This window comes from Gymnodraco acuticeps, unplaced genomic scaffold (assembly GCF_902827175.1).
Source record: "Gymnodraco acuticeps unplaced genomic scaffold, fGymAcu1.1, whole genome shotgun sequence".
NCBI lineage: Eukaryota > Metazoa > Chordata > Actinopteri > Perciformes > Bathydraconidae > Gymnodraco > Gymnodraco acuticeps.
This window is the reverse complement of record NW_022990510.1, coordinates 871,886-890,267: the sequence shown is the minus strand read 5'-3', so window position 1 is coordinate 890,267 and position 18,382 is coordinate 871,886.

The following is an 18,382-nucleotide window of genomic DNA, read 5'->3' as shown; positions in this document are numbered from 1 at the left end:
ATAAATAAAAAACTGTCAAATTATCAAAGACTTAATTCTCTTCAGGGTGATAGCAGGACACCCCATCTAATCACTCCGAGAGAATCTGGACAATCTGATGTACAGTTTCAAAATCAAAGACCTTTGAAGTCTCATATATGAGCTATCGTCCTTCTGTTTGTATCCAACAGTTCAAATGTTCGAATTACATTTAACCAGAATTGTCCCCCTTTTTTCTTTAACAGTGAAGAAAATTGGATATGTTAATGATATATTGACCGCAAAACTCAAAATGTCCCCGGTTTTAATTTTGAAAATCTGGTCACCTTAATCTCGTGCCCTCATTGGTCATGTGCGCGTTCATGTGTGTTGGAGGAGGGGCTCTGTAAGGAAGTGGCAGATTTTTTCCGGTTGTGTATTTTCAAATGCTAGCGCACTCGAGCTGGTTTCTCCAAAATTACCTACCCCACCTTTAAGTACTCTTAATATCTTCACAGAAAATTCAGAGGTTTTTCATTTCACTGCTCTTTTAGCTGACATTTAATAAATGCAGGTACATTTTTTAGCAGCTATTCATACTAAATCACTTGTCCCTCCCCCTGGTGCCAGGACCAACAGATCCATCTTTAGGCTCCGCAGCCCTGTCCCCCCATAAGGCTTTGCAGTCTTGCCATGCTGTCCATTGAAAGCCAGTTGGCTAGAAAGCTGAACTTCAAGGACTTGATCAGTGACTTTGCCTGTAAGAAGGCTAGGCGCTGGACTCTTGGTGAGTAAGGCTGAGCCAGGGCTCGTAATAACTGTTAAAGGGCAAAGCTATGGTAACGATCAGTGGCGGCGCTAGGGGGTGGCTACTTGGGCTCAAGCCCCGGATGTTTTCTGAAAAGCCCCGGATGTTTCACTTAAAAAAAAAAAAATGTACATTTTTTTTTTTTAAAAACGTCTCGTGAGTAATGTGCAGTACTGGAGTCCACCAGAGAGGCACCCACTGCGGGACATTAGCCTGCGTACTGCGTAGCCTGCCCTGAAGTAGAAGTGATCCTTCTTAGTGCCTGACGAGTTTTAAGCTAATAGCCTATACAGTTATGGATATTAGAAAGTTATTGTCATTGAAGCAGGCGCCACAAGCTGCAGCAGCAGCAGTATCAGCAGCTGACAACAATGTCATCACCAGCAGTGAAGAAATGGATGATGTTTCAGGTTTGTGAATCTAATGGTGATCTCTGCACTCTGGCTGACTGACTAAGAAGTGAAAAAGAGTGATGTGACGTTAATGTTATAGCTAGTAAACATGGAGTAACCACACTAAGTATACCCTTATGTTAGTATGTATACAGAACATGACTAAAAATTATCCTAAGATGTAACGTTAACCCTTCATACCTCAGTCTACTTTTAAGACACTAAAATAACGTATTCCAATTTTTATTTTGTTTTCGCGCGTGGAATTATACCGGCTCTCGTTTCAGTACCAACGGAACTGACAGGCAACACTTTGAATCAGACTCCGATTGGCTGTGACTGCATCCACTCAGAGTGTCCTATTCAGAAACGTGACTCTTACACATTTTTTACGTCACAAACAAAGATGGTGGATGAGAATAGATCTATAAAACGATAAGCAATGCGCCAGAATCAAGGTGAGACTATCCGCATCCTTTAAAACTCTACGCACATTCATTTCACCTTAATAAGTAAACGACTATTTGAGTGAGTTATGGCATTAGTTTGCTTAATTAAAGGGTGTTAATGAGTGTTCTCCAGTGCCTTTTGTCCGCTTTAAGGTGTTATTAAGGTAGGGTTAATGTTGCTCTCAAAGTGCACCAGATTGATGCTTTCAACTTCAATATTTAAAAACAAATCTTCCCGGGGGAGCATGCCCCCGGACCCCCCAAGAGGAGGCGACGACCCCCCTAAAGGATGTTCGGTCCACCCCCAGGCAGGGGTAGCACTGTACCCCTACACCCCCCCCCCCCCCAACAACTCCTGGGCTAAGCCCCGGATCTCCTACAATCCTAAATCCGCCACTGGAACTGAAGTAATAAAGAATAGGCAGACTACTACCATTAGTTTGTTTTAACATTCACATGTTTCAGCATTCCTGACCTCAGCCGTTTTATTTTGTAACCCGTTGGGAGAGAGATTTAAATTGAGTTTTTCTCAGTAGCTGAATGGCTGTGATTACAGCAGCATTGGATAGTTCTGCACCACCTTTTGGGTTCTCTGAATCAGTGTGTTCGTGAAGAGTTGCTCACTGCAAACAGAAGAAGTGTGCAAAGAACGCATCTCTGAGGAGGTATTGACATTGTGCTTGTGCCTCGTTGTCAAGGCAACAGTGGTGTGAAGAGGTACTGCGGTTTTGGGGGGATTTCTGCTGTACAGAGGACAACGTGTGTCTGCCAAGTGATTCCTTCCCTCATCCCAATGCCAGGGAGAGTTTCCTTGGAGCCCACTGACCAGGGCCGGTCCTAGCTTTTTTGGGGACCCTGCCACTGACTACAGCTGTATCACTGACTGTGCTCATTATGACAAGATCTTGAGACATGCTTGTCTCAGATTGTTCAGACTCTGAAGGAATGATGCAATGATTTTACAGCATAATTGTGCAAGAGTTTCCCAGGGGGTGGTGTAGAAACCTTAATGCTTAGTGTTTAGATAAGAGGCTGCTTGTTTAAATGATGCTCTGGAATACTGAAAAGATTAAAGTGTAATATTATTGGTTAGCAAACGAGACATCTGATTATTATGTCACATATAATAATCTTGACATAGAAACTAGCTATGTGTAAAATGTGTGGTTGTTATACCATTGTTATCATGAACAAAAGATAAATAAGGAAATAGTATCGGCTTAAAGATGAACAGATTTAATTGAGGGTTAGTTATTGTGAATACTCCACAAGGTATATACTAATGTATTTTAAAGAACCACATTTAAAGAACTTGAATTGACTTGATAAATAAGTGAAGATAAGAAGATGTATTAACCATGAATTAATGAATTGGTAAATAAAAAATAGCGGTAAAGAGAAAAACTATTAAAGTGAAGTGAAAAATCATCCTAAAACACACTGATGTTAAAGGGGGGGGGGGGCATGATGGAAGTATGCACTAGACTTTAAGTAGTGGGTGTTTGGGAGTTAGGAGTACAGTGTAGAACCATATTCTTCAATCTTTTCATCATGTTTACAAATTATTCTTTTAGAGTTTTTATTCATGTGTGAATTTGGTAGTGTTTTAATTTGTTACAGTATTGATCAGTTCAAAGGGAGAGTTTTAGTAACATCTCTATAAGATCAGACAAATATTTATTTATATAGGTCATGTTGAAGGGAAAGCTAGTTCTAAACAAAATATAGTATTTCAATTTGAGGTACTGGTTTCACCATTGTGGCATAGTTATTACCATAGGAGGGCTTTCGGATGGACATACGAAATGACTTCTGTTTTTAAATCCTTAATAAAGGAAGGAGTAATTGTTGCATGTTCGGACACCCAGGGTTCCACGCACTGTTAAAGAGGGTAACATTGTTCTTTAAGTGCACCAGAATTGAAGATAAATGAGTATAATGAGCTATGAAATGCAGAGCTACACAGATCCTAGTAATGGTTTGACTCAAGATAATAGTTAAGATAATAGTTCTGAATTAGATCTATTAGACATTTTAATATAGATTAGGTGTTAATGAACTGCAGTAGTAGTACTATAAGGAAGTGAGTTTTGTACCAAGTTGCAGGAAATGTGGGAAACAGCTGTCCCAATGAAAAGTTAGAGATATCTGGAAAATTATAGTTGTAATCGTGAATTAATAAATGATGGCGCTCCATATATGACAGATTTTTGTAGACAAAGGATACTGGCCTATGCTGAAATATCAAAGTCTCTGCAGAGCACGACACATGGCCAAAAAGACTGAGACCAAATGACCTTTGACCCTGGACAGTTTGACTTGAAAAAGGCACTGTGAATGACTGACTCTGGGGTGAACCTGACCAAACTTGACTTTACAACCTGACAGTGTGAGTGAGAATGTGAGTGTATGTCTGCATGTGATCAGTGCAACTGCATGATTTAAAACAATGACTAATCAAGCATGCTTTTGGACTAACACATTATTCTGGGGCTCTGTGGGAAATGATGGATGTACATTTGTGAATTATGTTTGGTATTTTCTTATAATCCATTATTACCTGAAGGTTTTCTTCCCATACAGGATTTTGGTTACACATGAGTTCATGTGTAAAAAGGGGGAGTGTAAATTTCACAATCTACATTTTTCAATCTGACCATTGATTGACAGTTTTAGAATGAACCTGCTCCATATCTAGGGATAAGATACTGTTTGATGGATGTTGACATGTTTCTAATATTGATTGAGTTATAACAGGTAACACAGATGCAGAATCAGTGGCCAAGGGGCTACTGTGAGAGATGTAATTCCAGAATGGAATACTGAAGAAGTTGACCTGTGATAATGAAACAATTTTGTAATATTTCAACAGGTATTAAAGTAACTGAGGTTTGAAATGTAGAAAGAACATATTACAGTTAAAACTAAAACATAGTAATGTAATGAGACAGAATTTAATGTAGACAACATCATGTAACTAGCCTGGTAAAGAAGTAAAAGCCATAGACTTTATTGTTTAGGTCATTATGGGGATATACATTTCATCTAAATTCATAATAGAAAGACATTTGATGACAGTTTGTTGGAATTCTGTATTCATACGCAGTGGGGGATCAAAAAGCTGAGGGCCCAGGAGCCCTGAGCGTAGGCTTGAGGGATTTGTATCAGATTTCTCCACACAGGTTGCTGGCGCCAAAAGGGGGACCCAGGAGGCCGACACAGCGGAGTTCATCTGGCTGAAGGTCATCGGGACAAAGTGGCTCAACCCCAGGCTCTCCGGCCCCGACCGAGTGACCCAGCGGATCTCTCATGCCGTCCGTCTAGGAGGAAAGGGGGACAGCTGGAGCCAGTGTGCGGCGGGGAAACCACCTGCTAGGACCAGGGGACGACATCAGGACGGATCTGGCTCTCGTCAAGGAGGTCGACTCGGAAACTGTCATCAGCGGACTGGAGGAGAAGGACCTCGAGGACATCCATGCAGCAGACGACTTGAAAGCTGCCATCAGCAGACCGGAGGAGGAGGATCGGGAGGACATCTCTAGCGGGCCGGAGAAGGAGGATCGGGAAGACATCTCTCCAGCATCGACCTGGAAGCCGCCATCAGCGGGCCGGAGGAGGAGGATCCAGAAGACATCTCTCTAGCAGGCAGCCCAGAAGCCGCCGTCAGCAGATCGGGGGGACAAAGACGGCACAGGGGACTACACTCTCCGCTGAAACAGGTTGATATAGCCGGTGTGGAGTTTGTTCTAATATCCCATTTTTTGAGGAACTTTGTTTTAATATCCCATTTTTTGAGGAACTTTGTTTTAATAACCAATTTTTTTAGGGAGAAGCTGCCCCTTCCCCTTCGTACCAAATGCCCTTGCTGGCTTACGCATCGGAGGGGGACGAGCACGATGACTCAGCCGACAAGGACAATTATTTTAACATATTTTGGTCTCCCTCCACTGTCATAAGAAGTTGTTAGGGTGGACTGTTCCTAAAGGTTTTAAAGTGCTCTAAATCCTAGCTTCTGATGGATTTATATAAATGTTGGGGAACAGACAGTAGAAAAGAATGACAGTGGTTATGTTTAAAATGCTGTGTATAAGTTGATCTCTGAAGGTGAGATCAAAAGAGGGATTAAAGTAAACAGATACAGTATTGTTCTAAACTGTATTAAAGTAAACAGGTATTATCTTGAACTGTATTGAAGTGAACATGTATTATTTGGGACTGTTTAAAGTAATCCTATATATATATCAACCTTCTCACTTACACTCACTGACCCAGACACCTCCTCTCATCAACAAACACACACACAACACACACACAACACACACACACCACACACACACACACACACACACACACACACACAACACACACACACACACACATACACACACACAACACACACACACACACACACACACACACACACACACACACACACACACACACACACACACCACACACACACTACACACACACACACACACACACACACACACACACACACACACACACACACACACACACACACACACACACACACACAACACACACACACACACCACACACACACACACACACACACACACACACACACACACACACACACACACACACACACACACACACACACACACACACACACACACACACACACACACACACACACACACACACACACACACACACACACACACACACACACACACACACACTCTTTTCAAGGTTCTTTCTGGGGGCCAATATAATCTCAAGCACCAATATATCTGTGTACAATGTTTGATTGTTTGGGAAGGAATAGTTTGTGTGAAATCTTCCTTGGGAAATTAAAGGAGTGAACTCAGGTGCAAGAAGGAAGTGAAGTGACTCTCCGCCCCAAATATGTCCATATATACACTGTTGTTTACCCATGCAAAATGCCCCCTGTTTCTGACTGGCTGGTCCCGATATCTGTATCGCACGGCGGTAGAGCGGGGAGCCCGGAGTGCTCTGTTACAGGGCACTCTGTATTTCGTATTGTGTTTTTTACCATTAAAATCAGATTATTGTTATAACTTTTATGCCGGTGTTTTGAACTCCTTCTCTTATTAATCTGACCAGGCTCATCTAAACGGACGGCGCGGAGCAGAGGTGGGCTTTAAGCCACTACTGTGTTTGCTTCTACAGCACCCAGGCAACAACTCGGACCAGTTTATCCAAGCTGCTGAATTTCCTGAAATCAATCAGTTGCCCTATAACTGAGCCAGCTGGTATTCTTCGGGTTCGAGTCTCTTTCTCACCCTCAGAGGGTTTTATAAGGGTTAGAGGTTCTTTGCCATCAGGATGCTTCATCTTTGCCTGAGCTCTGGTGAGTGCTGCTGTGAATGTTTTCCTTTGGATTTTATTGATGTCCTCTTTTGCATTTGCCGCAACCTCCTTGGCTGACTTCTTTGGCCACTCCTCCACTGGCATTTTCAGAAAGGAAGGTCCTTTCTGCCACTCAGATCCCTCCTTGAGATCAGCAGGGGTCGCTCCTCTTTCCACCATTTCATGTACCTGTGCCTTGTAGGCAGCTTGCCAATCTGGCTCCCTCTTGAGTTGTTTTTCTGTCCTCAGAAAAGTTGCTTCCACTGCAGTCCTGTTGTTGGGAAGAGAGATTGGGTCCTCGATCCAAGGATACTTTGTATCCCAGTGTGGAGCACTACTGTGGGCATCAGCTGTAACATAGGTAAGGCCTTGTTTTATGATTTCCAGCTCTTTTTCCTCAATTAATGTCATTTCCTTTCCTCCAGGCTGACAATGACCACATCGACATCCTCCACATTTTGGTTCACAGGCTGCTCCAATACTGTCCCACTTCCACCAATCCAGAAACTCTCGGTCAACAGCTGTGCTTTTTGTTTCAGCCTGAATCTCTTCAGCTCTGATGATTTCCTCGTATTTCACTGCGGCCATACGCATGGAGCAAGCGAAGTGTGTTTCAGACTTATGTGTTGTCATCTCCACTTCCTCAAAGAGATCAGGGTGAGCTCCAGCCACAGTTTTACCCAGTGGGCTGTCCCACAAAACGAGGTCTCCGACAATCTTCACCCTCTGTGGGACCAGTCTACCTTCTCGGTGGCTGATAAGTAGCTCAATGTTTTCTGGTCTTTCTAAATCCTCAAGTTTGACTTCTGGAAATAATTTCTTCAGCTGTTCAGGTTCGATTACTCTTTGCACGTTGGCTATTTAATTGAGGCCATAACAAACAAGTTGGTGCGCTTTTTCTGTACCTCTGGGTGTCTTGACTCTAACTCTGAGGAAATATCTTCTGCTGTTCACCCTCAGTGTCATTCCTCCAACTCCATGGACAACCAATGTGATTTTTTCACTTTCCAGGTTTAACCGGTTGGCGGCTCTGTGGGTTATGTAGTTGGTGTCTGATGCTAAATCTATCAGGGTTCCAACTTTCTGACCTGAATTTGCAGTAACTTCCAGCAGCATCATGATAACTGGTATCTCGTCATGTCTATTTCCTTCCATCCGCACAGACCGGTCCTTTTCATTGCCGTTTGTTATTGCAGTCATATTGGAAAAGGCGTTCTTGCATTTTTCTGCCATTTCGGGAGAGAGTTCAGCAATACATTTCACTTGCTCTTCTGTGAGTTTGGGTCTTTTCTTCAAGTCTTTCCCACCTTTGTCCAGTTCACGTTCTCTGTACTCTCCTTTAGGACAGAGGAAAAATTGGTGGTCCGAAGAGCTCCCCTTCTTGCATTCTCTTTTCCTGCAAAGGTAGGTGCTTACACACTCATGTCCTTCTTCATGACATCTCAAACACCTCTTACAAGCTCCCAACCTCTTCACAGCATCTAACTTTTCGACCAGATTTAGGCTCTTGAACTGCTTGCAAAAGAATAGTTTCTCTTCATGCCTTTCTTCTCCACAGACAATACAACGTCCGTCTCTCCTGGTGGAACGTGTTGAGGAATATTTTCTTTCAAACTTCCTTTCCGGTTTCTCTGACTTTTCAGTTACTCCAAGCTGCTCCAGTTTTTCCAAGATCTCTTCTTGTGTCTTCAGAAACTCGAGGAGACTGTCAAAATGGTTCTCAGGGGTGACTCTATTGCTGGGATTTACCATGAAGACGAGCCAATCCTTCTTTACAGGATCCGGCAGCTTGCTCTCTATGGACCTAGTGACCAGTGGGTTCTTGATGGCATCTGTCCTTCCAAGCTCTGTCAGGTCTGCCAGTGCTTTCTCCACGGTTTGGATTAAGTCGATGACTCTTCTTGGTTGATCTGCTCTTAAAACAGGAATTTTCTCAAGATCTTCAATTATTTCTATTGCAATTGTAGACTTATTCCCATATCTATTTTCAAGCACTCTAAATATGTTCTCTGCTGTATTGTATGTTGAAAGTCTGAGGTTTCTTGAGATTTTCTCAACCATGCTGTCCAAAAGCTGAATCTTTTTGAATTCACTCAAGCCTGTTGGTTCTCCCTGTCTTTGCAGGCTCTCCCAGTCTCTCCTCCATCTGTGGAAATCTCTTTTACAGCCATGAAATTTGGGCAGACTAATTGGTTTAATTCTCACCAAGGGCGTGGTGTTTGCTGCATGTGGGGTTGATGAAGCAGCCGTTAAAGTCAGCAGATATGCACTCTGTTCTTCTTCTGAATTTCTTTGTGCAAACACAAACTCTGCTCTCCTTGCTTCAAGCTTGTTATTCATAGACTTTAAGTCCTTGACTCTGCCTTCTAGATCAGCTTTTTCAGTCTCTGGAATCCACAGTTCCCAAGATGCTAGGCTTTTACTAGCTTCCTTGATCAGCTTCTCCATGAAAACCAACTGCATCTCATAACCATCCCGATTGAGTGCAGATACAAATGTTTCAGCAGCATTATCACAAGCCGTTTCTGCTTCCTGGATTGAGGTTTCCAGCTCCTTTTGCCCATAACGAGACCACAGGTTTCGTTGAACAATTATTCTCACTTCATTCATTCTGATTTCACTTTCATTGATAGTTTTTTCCATGTCAGCCTCCTGTTGCTCGCTAAGCACTTCTTCCACCTCTTCAGCAGTGCTGGCTTCTATGTCTGCGAGTAGGCCACTCCGAAAGTCATCATTTGCTTCAGTGACATTTCTTCCCATCAAAGTGAGCTTTTTGAATTCCTCCCGAAGCTCAGTTTCAGTCATGCTTCCTGCTCCTCTGCTAAGAAAGTTAGCTACTTTTGTGAATGCACCTTTAGCTATTGTCCTCTCCTGCTTGAGCTGCTTGACACTTTTCCCATAGGCTTCCTCTGCCATTTTGTTGAGGTGTGTGGTTACTGCAGACAGTTTGGTTTATTCCGACTTTTCCAGGCTCTTGGTCCTTTAGTCCTTATTGCTTGGCAATGGTTTTCAACTGTCAAGTTGTGATTTGGTTGGTTTTATTGACTCCTGCCTACACTTGCAAATGGCTTGATTCACTCCAGAAGGACACATGGGACAACTCGAATTTGAATCTTTTCTCTTTATTTGAGTGATTGCAAATTTCTTATTGCTTAATTTAGCCTCTTGTTGGCCTCTTGATGCTCATTCAGGTTGAAAACCTTTAACACAAAATATTACTTTCATTCACTTTAGGTAAATAAACATTTTCAACTAAAAACATGCCATCTTTTAACAAGCACTTTCATTTCTTAATTTACAATTAAATTTAACATTTAATCAAAAATAAATGCATTTCAACAAAGTAAATTATATTTCAGCATCTTATATTTTAGCTTCTTTCCTCAGGACTAGAAATAATAATACATCAAATCAAACATGGTTCAAACAGATTAAACATTTGCAAATATTCACCAGCAGCGTCTTGGTTGAATCTTTGAGTCTCTTCTCTCACAGGGAACTGTTTGTCCTGAGAGTGTGTTCCCAGGTGTGTTGCATTTATCTGTTTGTCCTCTGCATGAGAGTGTGTTCCCAGGTGTGTTGCATTTAGCTCCTTAATTAGGAAGCTCACACTCTTCCTTTGAGCCACATTCTCAGTGGAATCACACCCTAGGCTCCCTGTCTCCACCTGCTGGACTGGAGCCAGATGTGAATTGCATTTCTCAAGCTCTGACAAAACAAGATGTAACTTTTAAGACACTAAAATAACGTATTCCAATTTTTATTTTGTTTTCGCGCGTGGAATTATACCGGATCTCGTTTCAGTACACATAACAACGGAACCATAGCAACGGAACTGACAGGCAACCCTCTGAATCAGACTCCGATTGGCTGTGACTGCATCCACTCAGAGTGTCCGATGCAGAAACGTGACTCTTACACTCTTTACGTCACAAACAAAGATGGTGGATGAGAATAGATCTATAAAACGATAAGCCATGCTCCAGAATCAAGGTGAGACTATCCGCATCCTTTAAAACTCTACGCACATTCATTTCACCTTAATAAGTAAACGACTATTTGAGTGAGTTAAGGCATTAGTTTGCTTCATTAAAGGGTGTTAATGAATAAGTGTTCTCCAGTGCCTTTTGTCCGCTTTAAGGTAGGGTTAATGTTGCTCTCAAAGTGCACCAGATTGATGCTTTTAACTTCAATATTTAAAAAAAAAATCTTCCCGGGGGAGCATGCCCCCGGAGCCCCCTAGAGTAGGCGAGGACCCCCCTAAAGGATGTTCGATCCACCCCCCACTTGTAAAAAATAGCACTTTACCCTTGCAACCCCCCCCCCCCAACAACTCCTGGGCTAAGCCCCGGATCTTCTACAATCCGCCACTGCTGCCTGCCTGCCTTCCTTTGATTCTCTCTGAACTGCCTGATCTTTTTAATGTTTAATGTCAACCATTTGTGCAGATAGCATGAAGTAGAACAGATCGCCGGTGCTAATGTAGCATTAGCATTTCTCCCCCGGGCTTAAATGGTGTATTATAGAATGATCACACCGGTGTGACAGTACTCTTCAAAGGGTTCATGAAATATGACTACTACTCTTACTGTTTAACATGTTGGGTTACTTGATGTTACTTCATGTTAAGGCTAATAAAAATAACAAGGCTAAGACTGTAATGCTAACTAACGTGCTTGCTACTAGCTAGGTAGCTAACTTGATCCAGCCACTCCTGGTCCTTTCATCAGACGGGAAGCGAAAGAACGAGCAAGACCCATTGCTGGTATGATAACAACCTGGTAGTAAGAACACAGGCATCTTGTTAAAGTTATCTTATTTTAGCCATCTCTTATTTGGTGGAGGAAAACAATTGTGACATCAGTTATGACATCGCTTACGGGACTCTGGGATCTCGTCATCTCACGCCTAGACTACTGCAACTCCCTCCTGGCTGGTCTACCTGCATGTGCCATCCGACCTCTGCAGCTCACTCAGAATGCAGCGGCTCGTTTGGTCTTCAACCTTCCTAAATTTTCACACACCACTCCGCTCCTCCGCTCCCTTCACTGGCTTCCAGTAACTGCTAGAATCCACTTCAAGACACTGGTACTTGCTTACCATGCTGCGAATGGATCTGGCCCTTCGTACATCCAGGACATGGTTAAACTGTACACCCCAGCGCGTGCACTACGCTCTACATCAGCCAAACGACTCGCTGCACCCTCGCTGCGAGGGGGACCCAAGTTCCCATCAGCAAAAACATGTGGGTTTGCTATCCTGGCTCCAAGATGGTGGAATGATCTCCCCATTGACATCAGGACAGCAGAAAGCTTACACACCTTCCGGCGCAGACTGAAAACTCATCTCTTTCGACTCCACCTCGAGCGATAGATTTATTAACAAATAACTTATATACTGATAAAGGACTGGCTTATCTATAGCCAGTTGAGTAGCACTTGAAATGTTTGGCTCTATGAAACCTGATGTACTTATATGATTCTGTTTTCTTCAAGGTTGTGTCTTCCTGGTCGAATGTACTTATTGTGAGTCGCTTTGGATAAAAGCGTCAGCTAAATGCAATGTAATGTAATTTGTAGTCTTTCTAGTTGCGTATTTCATAGTCTTATATTTCAACAGTTTTACAACAAACTGTGACTTTTTTGACATGGAAATGATTTGTTAAGATTGACAAACATCATGTGTGTAATTCATGGCACAATTCACCACTCTATATTTATGCATTGAAGTCAATGAAGAGAGAAAACGTATCTTTCGATCCCGTTTGAATTGTGCCATGAATTACACATATGATGTTTGTCAATCTTAAAAAATCATTTCCATGTCAAAAAAGTCACAGTTTGTCGTAAAACTGTTGAAATATAAGACGATGAACATTTTTTGTCTTTTTTGTTTTCCTGCGATGATGGTTCTTCAGGACTGCTTCTTAAGCTCAAATCACACTCTCGCAGACTTTTCCGGTGATTCTAAAGTAGATGACAATGTATGTGTGTCGCTTAAGAGGAAAAGATGCCTGTTTTTTTTGTTGCTATTACTGTCAGGAAATGTACAACCTAACCCTGGTCCGCCCAGTAGTAGTAGTCAGATCGCTACTCCTGCTGATTTTAAAGCTAGGTCTGGGTTGGGTTTCATCCACTTGAATGTGCGCAGTCTGTTAGGTAAACTAGATTTTGTTCGCATTTGGGCGAGCTCGACTGACGCTGACGTCATTGTTTTATCAGAAACATGGCTAAACAAATCTATTTTGGTCTCTGACATTGCCTTAAATGGTTTTAATGTGTATCGTTCCGACCGGCCTAATAAAGGTGGTGGCGTTGCCATTTATGTTAAGAATAAGTTCAGTGTTACCACATTAGTTTCCAAATCTATCAGTAAGCAATTCAAATGTTTAGCCTTAAATATAGAAGTGGCAAAGGGGCAACAGGTCATGGTGGTGGGTTGTTACAGACCCCCCTCAGCTGTCAAAGACTCCTTGTCTTCACTAGCAAATATTTTATCACAACTAGACTACAAGGAAATAGTGCTACTTGGAGATTTTAACTGGGACTGGTTAACTGCAGTGTCAGAGGATTTTAAAAACCTTTGTATCTCTTTAAATGTTACTCAGATTGTGGACAGTCCTACTCGCCCTAACATTAAGTCCCCTAATAAATCCTCCCTAATTGATCTAATTTTAACTAATGTTCCCCATAAATACTCATCTGTGGGAGTATTTGCGAATGATGTGAGTGACCACTGTGTTGTAGCCACAATTAGGGACACTAAGGTCCAGAAGGTTAAACCTCGTATTATTATTAAGAGAGACATAAAACATTTTGTGGAGCAGGGTTTTGTTCATGATCTGTTTGGGTTTGATTGGGGACAAATCGATCTGTGTGCTGATGTAGAAACTGCATGGTATTATTTTTATCTTGGTTTTATGGAGATCATTGATAGACATGCACCCCTGCGTACATTTTGAGTAAAGGGACGAGACAATCCTTGGTTTTCTGCTGAACTATCCAGTCTCCTACATGAGAGAAACAAGGCCTGGGCAAAGGCTAGGAAATCAGGCTCAGAGGTACAATGGCTACGCTTTAGGCAAATAAGAAATAGCTTCACATCGCAAGTCAAAAGTGCTAAGTCTAAGTATTATCTGTCAGTAACCACAAAGAACCTGAATAATCCTGGAACATTTTGGAAAGCCATAAAATTGATATCCACGGGTGATATCCGTAATGAGCTACCTCCGTGCATTACCACAGCATCTGGCACTATATCGGACAGGGCCACTATGTTAAATTGTTTTAATGAGCATTTTGTGTCCTGTGGCTCTCTGTTTGATTATGTCACTAACTCTGCTTCTGTGAACACTACAGTATGTGACTGAAAAATGTGTGTTGGAAAACCCTTTTAGTTTTACCCCTTTTACTGTTGATGTTGTTCGTGAAGCTTTAACCAAGTTAGATCTTAAGAAACCGGCTGGCCCGTACAACGTAGAACCTTTCTTTTTAAAGATAGCTGCAGATTTTATTGCTCCACCTCTCACTACTCTTTTTAACCTCTCCCTCAGCACTAACACAATTCCAAAATTGTGGAAGTCAGCGTATGTCCTGCCTCTACTAAAAGGTGGGGAGGCCACTTTATTAAATAACTATAGGCCAATCTCTAAATGATCAGTTCTGGCTAAGGTTCTTGAATGCTTAGTGAGTGAACAGGTAAAGGAGTTTTTACGTAAAAATGACATCCTGTCTAAACATCAGTCAGGCTTCAGAAAGCAACACAGCACCATCACTGCCACAATGAAAGTGGTGAATGATGTGGCGAGTTTTTTAGATAATAAGCAGAGTTGTGCAGCTCTATTTATTGACCTTTCCAAAGCGTTTGACACCGTCGATCATCGCATCTTAAAGCAGAGGCTACTCAGTATTGGCATATCCAGCCATGCAGTGGGGTGGTTTGTGAACTACCTCTCTGAAAGGTCCCAATGTGTTCACTTTGATGGGCTGTCTTCTGAGTGGTTAAACATTACTAATGGTGTTCCTCAAGGTTCTGTTTTAGGTCCACTTTTATTCTCCATCTACATCAACAGTTTAGGTGAAAATGTGGATGAAGCTACTTTACATTTTTATGCGGACGATACCGTGATGTACTGTGCAGGTCCCTCCATTAAGGAGGCTGTTGTTAAATTACAGGCTGTTTTTAACATTATTCAGACTCAGCTCTCTGAGCTAAAGCTTCTTTTAAATGTTGAGAAAACCAAGGTAATGCTATTTTCTAAAGCTAAAAAGACACCAGAGCCTGTTTTAGATATTGTAACTACGCAAGGAATAAAACTTGAAGTGGTTACCTGTTACACATACCTTGGTATCTGGCTTGATGATTGTCTCACTTTTAAACTTCATGTCAATAACCTGCTTAAAAAGCTGAGGGTTAGGCTAGGTTTCTTCTACAGGAACAAATCCTGTTTCTCGCTTGAGGCCAGGAAAAGTCACTGTGACCTTTTTACCTGTGCTGGACTATGGTGATTTGATGTATATGAATGCACCTGCCAATTGCCTGGTCAAGTTAGATGCTGCGTATCACAGCGCACTGAGATTTGTGACAAACTGTAAAGCATTAACCCATCACTGTACCCTGTATGCAAGGGCTGGTTTGCCTTTGCTAACTGTACGGAGGCTCAGTCACTGGTACATGTTTATATACAAAGCCATGTTAGGGAAACTTCCATCTTATATCTGCTCCCTGATCTCACGGAGAATTGTAAGTGGCTACTGCCTGAGATCGAATGCTGTGGTTTTATTAAATGTGCCAACTGCTAGGACTGTCTTAGGGAAGATAGCTTTTAGATGCGCAGCTCCTCTGTCTTGGAATAGTCTGCAATTGAAATGGAAACTAAACAATCTGGTGCCACTAAATGTTTTTAAAGCTCGGTTGGATGCTACTCAATCGGAAGCTGTTGGTACCTGCTCATGTGGATAGTTATTGTAAATTGTAATCCCCAGGGCCGCCCCTCCCTACAGGCCAATCACGCAGGCTGCATGGGGCCCCGCCTTGCGCAGGGGGCCCCGCCCAGAGGGCCCCAGCTGCTGTGCGCAGTTCTCCGCTCAGTTCTCCGCGCACCCCCCGCAAGAGTGAGTGAGAGATGACAAGGGGAGCATGTATGTAACCCGACACCGTTGTAATGTATCGACATCTGACTAATCACGGCTTTGATACGGCCACTAGTGCAGGTGAAGAGATGTCGGTGAAAAGACAGTTTCAGTCCGGCGCAAAAAACAAAACATGAAGAAACTAGAGCATCACTCGAAGGTGGGTTATTGTATGAGTCAAATGTACAACTTGCGAATGTTGTATAAGTCAAATTGCCAATTGCCATATTAAAACATCAGCTGCAATTCACGACATGAAGAAGGCAGGCTCTGCATAGCATATAGGCTAATGGAGATGCAGTTATTTCCAGCATTCTTTATTTACCATTCATTCAAGTATGTTATGCCTTTTATCTGCTAATGTACAGGAGGAAGAGTGATCAACTGTCTGTCTAGTTGGCTTACATAACAGTTAAAGTTTACAGCCTAAAAAACATGGAGCATTTTTTCCCCTTTTATTAATTTTTATGTCAATTTGCACATTTCATGGTGATGCTCAGCCTCTCCCCTTAACTCCTAACAGTCATCATCATGGTGACGCTCAGCCTCTCCCCTTAACTCCTAACAGTCATCATCATGGTGATGCTCAGCCTCTCTCATTAACTCCTAACAGTCATCATGTCAACCACAACACAGAGAAATACTGATAGAAATGTGTGTAGTTGTTGATACATTGCTGACAGAGGGAACTACATTTTAATACAGATTTAAGAAATATCAGTTTTTGAGCATGTCATAAGCATGTTTTGTCTTGACTATATTATAATAAAACAATATAGTATTTTTATTATTGAATTGATTATGATTATTATTATTAGTAGAAGTAGTGAGGCTAGTATTTGGCAGGAAATGCAGACGTATTCACCTGTAAACGCACACTGAACGACATACATGCACATTTACCGTTTACCTCACTGTATAAAAAAGTAACTGTTGATAATAATAATAAACAGGAATTATATTTGCAAACATTTTTTCACTCCTGTCGGTTGGGGGGGGGGGGCCTCATCTCACAATGTCGCTTGGGGCCCCAAATTGGCAAGGGGCGGCCCTGGTAATCCCTGTAATGATGCTGTAAAATGTTATTTTTGTTGTTCTTTTTATGTTTTTATGTTTCATGTGGAACCTACTTGAGCAGGTCTCCCTTGAAAAAGAGATCAATGATCTCAATGGGATACACCTGGGTAAATAAAGGTTTGAAATGAAATGAAATGAAAACTGTTGAAATATAAGACTATGAAAAATACGCAGAAAGACTACAAATCCCAGTGATGTGATGTCATAACAGTTTTCCTCCACTAAGAGATAGCTAAGATCAGCGCCATATAGATAGAATCTATCTATCTAACAATAATTGTAATGTTTTGCAGACATTAAGTAGCCTACTGTTAATATATTCACAGAAAATTCAGAGGTTTTTCATTTAATTCCTCTTTTAGCTGACATTTAATAAATGCAGGTACATTTTTAGCAGCTATTGATACTAAATCAGTTGTCCCCTCCCTGGTGCCAGGACCAACATATCCATCTTTAGGCTCAGCAGCCCTGTCCCTGTCCCTGTCCCAGCCCTGTCTCCCCATAAGCCTTTGCAGTCTTGCCATGCTGTCCATTGAAAGCCAGTTGGCTAGAAAGCTGGACTTCAAGGACTTGATCAGTGACTTTGCCTGTAAGAAGGCTAGGCGCTGGGCTCTTGGTGAGTAAGGCTGAGCAAGGGCTCGTAATAACTATTTTATAAATGATAATATTGGTGTTAATGTTCACTTTATTTTAATTTAAGAGGTCATGTATATTTAAGTTATATTTATTTTGATTTTGAATGTTCCATTCAACATTTTTATTAAAAAGGCATGTACACCATAAAAGATGACTATTGAGATCTATTGTCAGGAATGTTAGTGTTATATCAAATAGTGAATTCTACTGCAGCAGAATGTTGCACGTCTGCACAGTGTTATATATTCACAGCTCAGTGTCAGTAAATACTGTGCAGTTAGTATTGGACTACAAGATAGATGCAAGTCTGTACAGGTAGAGTTATTTAAAGCATAAATGAGTCGGTTGGGTTCTGGAGGTGTGGTTACAGCAATTGTGCTTGATTGGCGTGGCCTGGTGGTGGGGCCCAATGTGATATCTTTTCATGGGGCCCAAAATCCCTGGCGGCGCCCCTGTATATATACATCTATACATATATTACCAAGTTGTTTCATGTACAACCCACACAAGTATCATGCTAAATTAAGCTCTGTTGCTTGGATATCACTAGATCCTATCAGCGTGATATAAAAGTACACACATTAGCATATA